Below are 10,196 nucleotides of genomic sequence, written 5' to 3'. Positions count from 1 at the left end.
TCTTTATTCATTTTAAAAAATGAACCCAAAACGGGAAGTAAAATGTAAAGATATTCGCTTATTATACCACTCTACAATTAAATAAACTCTGTATAACACTATAATGTTTCTGCTGTTGAAAAGGAAAAGGAAGGAATAATAAATACTTTAATTCAGTGTATTTCTGTCCAGTCAAGGTGTAAGTGCTGCCTGATATCATCATAATTAAAATCACAAAAGCTTGTCAGTGACTGCAGTGTGATGTCCCTGATTGGATGTTTGAATATCATGAGATAGTTGATGATAGAAAGTGTTTGAAACACAGTCGGCTGAAACCAACAGGGTTGAGCTGAGAGATGCATTACTCCTGTTGTTGCCACCGTCCACCAGCAGGGGGCGCGCTGTGGTAGCAGTTGGCTTCAACATCACTCACTGCAAAGACAGTTTAATACAGTACACTATTTACAATACAGCTTCAGATATTTTGTAAACTTGTTTCGATGCTTAATCCATGCTTAATACCACGCGTCATAATCAGTATTTACAGTTCACACATAGAACCCCGATCTCTGTATGGCAGGTCTGTCTACCTTTTAATATCTCTCTCTCTCTCTCGCACTCACTCGCACTCACTCGTCATAGGGAGGAAAAATATTCCAGATATTGTGAAATTAAATAAGTTAAATGACCTAAAAACGCCTGCATTCTCTGCTGCATTAAGATAAGTGATGGAACATACATTGGTCTTCTATCCGTAGTCACAGTGGTTTGGTTGAATTTTGAAGCTACTGTCCCCTACAGGCTGCCGTATCCAATCCCTGATGAGAAACGTAGCTTTACCTGATGTGACTTCAAGATCATTTTCAGTACGACAGATTAAAGGTGCCCCCCCCCCCGAAGGCCTCTGACTGAGAGACGAGCGCAGAATAAAATTACCCATCAGACTTTTTTCTACTTCTATTGGTCTTATAACAGAAACAAAAAAAAGTTCCATTTCATGTCAGCATTGTCTGATCCCTCAAGGTCTTCATGAGACGGGTGGGGGGGTACGGAGCCCGGGAGAGGCTGCTGGATAGAAACATCAAGGCGGGAAACGTTCCTGCAGGCGGTTTCTCGACCTCGTTCCCTCGCTTTGATTAATTCAACAGGACGAGGTACAAAACTGCACACGTTTCTGGAGTTTTGGCAACCAAATTAACACGAGACACCCCCCCTCCCCTCCCTCGTGCTGCAGGCATATTTTAGCCTATGCCGTGTGGCCAAATATTATGCAAACACACGTAACTGGATTTTAAATTCCAGTGGAGATCCAGAAGTTTCTAAAATGCCAGATAGGTCGGGATGAATATTCCCATTTGATGGGACGGTGCAGCCATAAAAAGATGGTAGAATAAAACTCTCTCCTTGTTATTCGACCACTTGAGGCAGACAAGACATGCACGGTGCAAATAAACTATGACTGGTGAATCACAGTCTATCAGAAACTCAAGTGCAACTAAACTCCTCCTTTCTTCTTCGATGAGAACTTCCGAATTACTCAACCGATCCTAATCGAGACACCGCTGGCTGCTAAAAGACGCAGCGAAATGAATTCACCTCTTAGGATTTAAAAATAAAGCCTTTCCCCTGCAGGGTGGCCTCTCCCGGCGCTGCAGATGTGTCACTTTACTGAGAAATGAAATGGAATTAAGCCAATGTTTCCCGGCTCGACCTCAGTGTGTAAACCTCTTTGACGAGAGCACCAAACGATCTTTATGAACGAGACGGAAAAGAACAAAGGAGGCAGTGCTGTCGGAGCCACCACTGTGATAAAAGTTTTAGCTTTTAAATATTTCACGAGTGAAACATCCCGCGGTGCCACTACAGCTGCTGTAAACAACTCTCTTCATCTGGTTTTACCTTGAAAGCTGTGAACACACCTGAGAGGGGAGCAACAGGAAGCTGCTGTTTTCTGATGGTACAGCTTAAATTAAATCCCTAAAAAGCTCAAAACCTTTATTTTCTAGCACAGTGTGGGAATCTTCACCTTTGATTCTGCAGAGAGGGTCGATTAGTTTAGTCTCAGGCCTCGAGGAGAAATATTTCAGGCTCTATTTTCCTTTAAATGAACTGGGAGCTGAATAATTACATCAGTGTTGTTGGTGTCCTGGAGTTCACAGGGCAAAAAAAAAAGGGGGGTATGAAAAAAGTATGGCAATCCACAGTAACTCCAGTCCTCTCTGTAGTGACGTCCACAAGCTCCATCAATTTATTTACAGCCAATAACAACTCAGATTTATTCCTTTGTCCCGAATAATGGAGCAGGGTTTCACATTGGATCCACCGCAGAGGGCACCTTAAGCGGGACGGTGAGCCGGGTTAATCCCGTCTGACGTGACTGGAAAAGGTCCATGTGCGAGCGAACCGAGGCTGACATCGTTGGTTGGTTGGTTGGTATCCAGGGCACGCTCGGAGGGGAGGAGGGATGTCCTACTGATTGGTATTCTTTGGCACCTGCAGGCCCGTCAGTAAGGTCACCTGAAAGGGACAAACAGAGCAAACGCTCAGCGAGATCGTCCCTGAGGGAGAGTGAGGGCACGCTGGGAGGAGATCAGACACGGGGTTTAAACTTTTTTTGAAACACCAGTGAAATAAAAATGAGATCAGAAGGGCTGACTCCATCGTTAATCGATGTGAAGAATCTTAGTCGAAACAGTTTTTATTAGTCGGACAGTCGCAGAAAATCAACGTTATAATCACCAAAGTATCCAAGGATTGTTGCAACACGGACCTTTTCTCTTGTAACACAGGGAGTCAGGTACAGGTGCACTGCTGCTATTTAATGCTTTTAATTGAAGTTTTGCATATAACAAAGAGAGCAGGATAAAATCAATTAGTATAAACTAATAAAACCACTATAAAAGGTCAAATAGTAGAAATTTAGGTAAAAGCCAAAGAACAGTGACGTTCCACTGAGCCCCAGAAAAAGATTTTTTAACAACTTATTGATGAATCAGTTATTTCACTGCCAAGACCGACAGTTTAAAAAGATACAACACAATTCAACGCTGCACTTTTTACATCGGTTGCTCTGAAGATTCGACGCTCTTTGACACTTCCTGTCTCAACATGGCAGCTCTGACATCAACAAAGAGTTCAACCCTCCCTCTTCCAATCTCTCTCTGTCTGTCTGCTCATTCATGCAATCACTGTCTCATACCTACATACACTGAAGATTACGTCATAGCTACCACCCCGACACACACACACACACACACACACTGACCTGTACGTTTCTGTTGAGGCTGACAGCGGGAACAAAGACCCCGTCCAGGCTCTCGAAGGCGGTCGGCCCGTGCTGCTCCTTGTTGATGTAAAAAGTCAGTGTGTGGTTGGTCAGATCCAGCAGGATCCCAACAGTCGAGCCCTTAGTGATGCCTCCCTCCGCCCTGCACGCACACACACACACACACACAGTGAGTGATGGTGCAATCAATATGTGGTAAATAACAGCCTGAAACACAGACGTGACATGTTTAACGGCATGAAAGCGAATGGCACCGTGAAAAAAATTTGCAGTCTGGACGGACTGCCGAGGAGAAATAAAGTCACATTTCAGAGAGGAGTCGACAAAGAAATGTTCTTTTAAATAAATGTTTAATGAAGGTTTGATAGCTTCATTGTGACACTGAGAGAGTTTGTGCACAGAGATGGTTTGATGTCTCCTGTAGTCTTCTTCTACTGCTCCCTGGTGTGTTTGTTAGTTGGTATTGTACGAGCCCCCGGGGGTCCCCTGTCATCCTGTGTGTGTGTCATTATCCTGTGTGTGTGTGTGTGTGTGTGTGTTTACATTTAGTGATGAATGGAAGAACAGAGTCTCCTGCTGTTCTTATTCACATAAAAGTTCTGTTTAAAATATAAGAACCACTTTCTAACAAGTTTGAACTAACTGTCTGATTTATTTATTAATGTTTAAATCATGCAGAAATACTTTAACTCTTACTAACATTAATAACTGCAGACTGTATTGATATAAATTGATATTATATATAAGTAATAAGAATTTGTACAACCTGGCAGCTCAAAAGTTGTTCTTACAAATGATTTATCACCAATGGATTCATTATTCATACACTATTAACAAAGCTGAAGTTCATTCTTAACCAAACTGCAGTTGATAAAAAACTCTTGACACATTAAGTCCATTAAGTAGCTGTCCTGTCCTCAACCGCATCACACATCTTCCTCAGGCAGGGGAGCTCCCCCGAGTACATTTCTGAGGAGTTTATCGACATTTCCATGACATCTGGGAAACCTTCATCTGCTGGTGAAGATCATGTGATACAATCAAAAGCTCCAGAACAGTTAAAGAGTGGAGCTTTTGGTCCTCCTCCAGGTAAAAATGGACTTAACTTATACAAGTGTGATGTAGAAACTTGAAGCCACCAGTATACAGACCACTGACAGTATGGTTCAGACACTGGGGATCTAGAATATTTAATAAGTTTTAATGTGGAAGTTTCAGACTCGCATTGTTCTGCCAAGCAGACTATTTGGTGGCAGCTCCAAAGCTTTGGAACAGTCTTCTGCCTTTTATTAAACTCCACTGACAAAACTTAAGACGTACTGTACATATTTTCTTTGTCTTTTGATTGTTCTTAGTGGGTTTTAGTTGTTTTTTATCTTTTATTTCATATTGTTTAACAAGTCTGTCTGTTTTTACATTTGTGCACATATTTGTTATTGCCTTATATTTTTATTGTCTTTTATCTGCCTTTATGTTCCTTTTTTACAGATGTGCCGTTCACTTTCATTTGTTCAGCACTTTGGTCAACTCAAATGACAAACTCAGCATGCACTAACTCTCAATCTCACATCAATTAATGAATCATTCTCCATCTACAGCTGGAAGGGTGTCATTGAGAGTAGTACACATGCTGTTGTTGTTGCTTTGTTTTGGTTGTTATACATTATTGTCAGTGTAATGTCCTGTTTTTGTGTCATTGGGAAGGGTCTAGGATGTGGGATTGGGGGGGTTGGGGGTACAAACTGGTAAAGTTATTGAACACTGACAGTCTACCGACCTGTTGGTGTGGGAGTTGTTGTGCATGAACCAGGAGCGGTTGTTGTCCACATACATGGCCCACGCCTTGTCGTCTTTCCCCAGCATCATGTCCTTCATGGTGTTGATCCTCGCCACGCCGAACGCAGGGTCCGGGTGGTTGTCATAGCGATCAATTCTCACCTCCCAGTAGTGGGTGCCCTGAGATTCAAGTGGAAGTAGAATAAATGTTAAAAAATCTGGGTGTGGAAAGTGATGTGGCCGATCACTACGTCAGTGACTGCAGGAATCAATAACAACAGATAAATGTGAAATCAGTTCCAGTGTGTGTTCACCTTGGAGAAAGCGGCGGTTCCCAGAACCACGCGGTCGTCGTAGCTGTTACAGCTGACAGTCTGGTTCTCATTGGACAGAACGATGTCGCGATGAGCCGTGGTGGGGTCAAAGGTGAACCAAGCCACTGTGGGAAGGAAACAACATGATTACTACATCCGCCTGCTCATCTTCAAGACTCAAGATGTTTTATCAATGTCATGTTGATGGTTCTCATTAACTGATTTTACACACACGCTTTGCTGCCACAGTGAGAATAACAACAAGAATAACATCATTATGTCACAATAACACTCAATATTAACAACTTATGTTGCTATAATAATAGAAAAGAAGAAGCTTAACATGTTTAAATGATTTAAATTATAAATTAGACTAATTATGACGAAGAAATCTAAAAATAAACAGCAAATACAAACTTTATCAACAGCTTAAATGATTCATTTTGATCAATAAGACACGTTTTGCTTCCACAGTGAGAAACAAAACTCATTAATTATGTCACAATAAAAGCTCCAACTTTCATATGTTTAAAAGATTTACAACAACTGCAGTGTCTAATATGCACACACCTCCACTTTGATCGCATGACAATTAGCTGCTATATTAGATTAATAATATAAAAATAGAATATGAACTGACATGAGCCAATAGTATTTTTAAATTAATTGATTAATTTGATTCATTTAATTTTTTTTCTAAAATTAGCTCACAAAGAAATTCACGTTTCATTATTTATGTCACAATAAAAGCTCCATATTAACAACTTATTTTGAATAACAACAAGAAGACGATTTACTTTATTAATCCTCAATGGGGAAATTATTTTTTCACAAATTTTTCACGCAAACATATAGACATGTAAAGGTGGTGGGGTGATGTACTGCCACATAGCAACACCAAAGCAGCAGTTAGGGGTTCGTTGCCTTGCTCAAGGGCATCTCTGCAGTGCCCAGGAGGTGGAACAGGAACCTCTCCAGTCCACACATACTTTGGTCCGTGCTGGCCCCGACAGAGGGAACTACTACCACTAATATTATGCACATTGAATATTACACACTGGATAATACGTGTATTATCAGCTGGTTCCCTCCAGACAGAGTTACATATGTAAATCCATGTCTGACAATTTTATATAACATTATGGCTGGTGGACTGTGTGTATGTGTGTGTGTGTGTGTGTGTAAGCATTTCTGTCCTCAGGACTAAATTTGTCCCTGAGTGTGTGTGTGAGTGTGTGAGTGAGTTCAGCTACAGGGTAAAAGCGCGCACACACACACACACACACACACACTCAGGGACAAATTTACTATCTAGTCCTGAGGACAGAAATGCTTAATCAGCAATCATCATCTGTTATTAAACGCACACCACACACACACCACACAACACACACACACACATAATATTATACAACAAACTGTAATTGTTTTTGTGCATCAATATCAGTGTGTGTTTTGCAGCCAGAGCCTTTTGTCGCCTGCTCTTTTACTCCTCCGTGTCGCTGTAAGGAGCTCCAGTCCTCGAGGAAAGAGGAGGAGGAGGAGATGAAGGGTGAGAAGAAGAAAAAGAGGTCGGCAGAAAGAAAGACGACTGAGGAAAAAAGAATAAAAGAAGGCGGGAGGGATGAGCGGTTATCAGTCAGAAAACAGACTAATGCCCATTGTTACTGTGGTGTGTGTGCGTGTCCCACTGCGGTTATGGAAGGTTTTGTCATTGTCCCTTTTTCCCTTCTTTTCTTCCCATTTCTCTGACTTCTTTCTCTTCCATTCTCCTCTTCTCCCTCCTCAGTGTCCTGTAGTATAAAGCACTTCCTTTTTATTCTACCTTAAAAAACCTCCAGACTCACCAGAAGCTAATCCGTTTACCATGGTCTGACTGAGTGTATAACATAAAACCTGTACCAAGATCATCACACACATAATACCAAGAAAATCAAAGGACATTATTCTAAACCAGACATATGTTGTCCTTTTTTCTTCCAAATCATATTACACGACAAAATGTATATGTTTTAAAGCATTACTAAGAGGAAACTGAATTAATTAGTAGTCTTTGGGCAATGTAGGTGAAATTGTGATGTTTATCTGCTGTGTGCTTGTCTTTAAATTGTGTCAGTTGTTGTTTTATTTACCAGTAAGAACATACTTTACGTTGTGGTAAATGTCAGTGTGTATATTTTTATTGTGACCATGTAAACTGTGAATCCCAGGAATAATTTCGGTGATTATTGGTGATTCTTAATTAAAAACAAACAAACAAACAAACAGGCTCAGTACCAACTGGAAAAAAGCTAGACGACACAAACAAACATATACAACGTACCATCAGAGGTCTTGAGCACCACGGTCTTGCTGTACGGCCCCACACCGATGGCATTGTAGGCTTTCACCCTGGCGTTGTAGGAGCTGTTGAAATGGAGGCCGTCCACCGTACACACTGTCTCCTTCCCCACATACACCTCCTGCTTACACACACACACACAAACACACCACACACAACACACACACACACAAATTATCAAGTCAGTCAGTCAAATTATTAAGTACAGATTAAATGCATGTATGTTTATGTTTGCTGCTACATGGACTAGCAGAGAAGAAAAAGTATGCACATACATGTTTACTGATTGCACATATTTAACTACACACACACACCACCATCCGCTTTAGTCAGAGTTGAGCAGCATACGGATTGTTAATAATCAAATAAAGAAGCAACAGAAGAGACATAATTTATTGCATTTTAGATTAGATTACTGTCACATTAGAGTATGTACTCTGACTCTGTGTGTGTTTATGTGAGACACCGACCCTGTACTGCCCTCCGTTGCCGTCGTCCAGCTCCAGGATGTACCCCTCGATGGGGCTGCCAGGGGGTGCAATGACCCTCCAGGCCAGAGTGGCGCTGTTGTTCCTGGTGCAGCACTTCTCCAGCTGCAGGAGAGGAGCCACCGGCACCGAGGGTCCAGACTCCACTGCGGGGAGAAACAGACGGATGAGACGTAAAGATTGTAATTGGTGGATGGGGGACAAGAGGAGGGAGAGATGAAAGGGTGGACGGATGAGGAGAAAAGGGAAGACAAACAGGGAGATGCCATCAGCTGGCTGGTTGCCTTTAAACAAACTGAAGGGAGAGAAAGAGGAGCTTTAATGTAAATCTAGTGGGACATAATGTAAAGCCTTAAAGGTGAAAGAGCTCCAGGTTCATTTACAGGGCAACAGCTGGGAATCAATGGGGGCTTTAAGTAGGCCATGTGAGGACATTATATTGAGGTAGCAGTGGTACATAGGGTTAGACCGATATAAGCTTTGAAGATACAAGCTTTTGCTTATTTCTTGCCAAAAAGTCCCTCTTAATTAGTATTTAATGTACGCCATGTTCTTGGAAAACCTCTTCAATGATCTGTCTTGAGATACAAAGTCCCAATTCAAAGACAGTCTGATGAAATGGTTTTAAATGAGTGAAGTCAGAGCAGGAATCTCAGCTGGTTAAGAAAGTCAACAAGGGGGGAACCAGCATCATATCAAAGGATTTTCCAATAAATAAAAAAACATATCTGTCTAACCCTTATGATGGTAAAATTTGTGTAAACAAAATAATGGGATAAAACTGCATTCCAAAAGGAGCTGAAACAAACACACAAACAACCGAAAAAGGGTAAAAATAACCACTGAACACACAAGTGGAGATCTCAGGGTGATGAAGTCTGTTTCATATCATTTCTTTATTTGTTTTCTGATCTTTCTGCACCAAAGTTAGAGTAGTGAATACACAGAGGAAAGGCGGCAGCCATGACAGAGGGAACAACAAATTCAATATTTTTCACAGCATTTGTAGCCAAAGTAGTTCTTTGATTCATGCACAACCACAAGATAATAAACATTATTTGTTGTTTCATAAAGTTTATCTAATAATTTAATAATTTGAATTCATATTCATACATTTTTATATATAATCAAGGAATATTTATATTTATAAGTTGTATTAATTCTCTCTGCAGCAGATTGTTTTCCTTCCATAATTGCAACAATGATAACTGAATGAAAAGGTCTGGTCAAATAATGGTAAAATTATTATTTATGTAAAAAAGTTAAAGAACTGGTAACCAAATCATAACATGGGAAACAAAGAAGTACTTCAGGCTACAAATTTCTGTAACTGGAAACTTTGTGCTCCAGTGAAGGCAGCACTATTCTGCAGACGTGCCATTCTTTGGAGAGGAGCTGGAAAACAATAACCATGCAGACGAGAGAGACCAGATTGACGCTGTGGGACAAAAAGACCAGTGAGTTTCCAACCAGAATGGCCGTAAAGACTATCGGGGCTGAGGGTCGAGGAAGGAGTGACAAAACAGAGGTTTTTTTTACTGTGAAAAGTCTCTGAAATACCTCCTGGGCTCTCTGTCTCCATCTCAGCCTCACCACTGTCTGCTGCCTGCGTTTGTTTCAATAACGGATTCTCCTGCACATCTGGAAATATGACGTTGGTTTGGAAGTCTTAATACGAGGGACACATGGACAGAGGACGGCGTATAAAGCAGTGAGACCAGTGGAGAAATGTAAACCAATTGCATTAGAAACATATTTACTGAAGCAGTGAAGAACGTGTGCTGCTGTATCACCAAAATGATCAGAAAGTCACAAAAGGAAGTCTCTCTAATGGAAGTAAAAAAATATGGTCTTTTATATGCAAATCTCTATAATATTGACTTATAGGTCAGACTATTACTATAATTCATTAACATTTCATATCAGAAAATCTACTTATAAGTTATTTTAAAGAGATTATGTAAACACTGTAGAAAGTTTCATCAATATAAAATGAGGTATTATCTGCATAT

The sequence above is a fragment of the Morone saxatilis genome, unplaced genomic scaffold, assembly GCF_004916995.1.
Source record: "Morone saxatilis isolate NCDOM2014 unplaced genomic scaffold, NCSU_SB_2.0 Contig7, whole genome shotgun sequence".
NCBI lineage: Eukaryota > Metazoa > Chordata > Actinopteri > Moronidae > Morone > Morone saxatilis.
Note: the sequence above shows the minus strand (reverse complement) of the source record.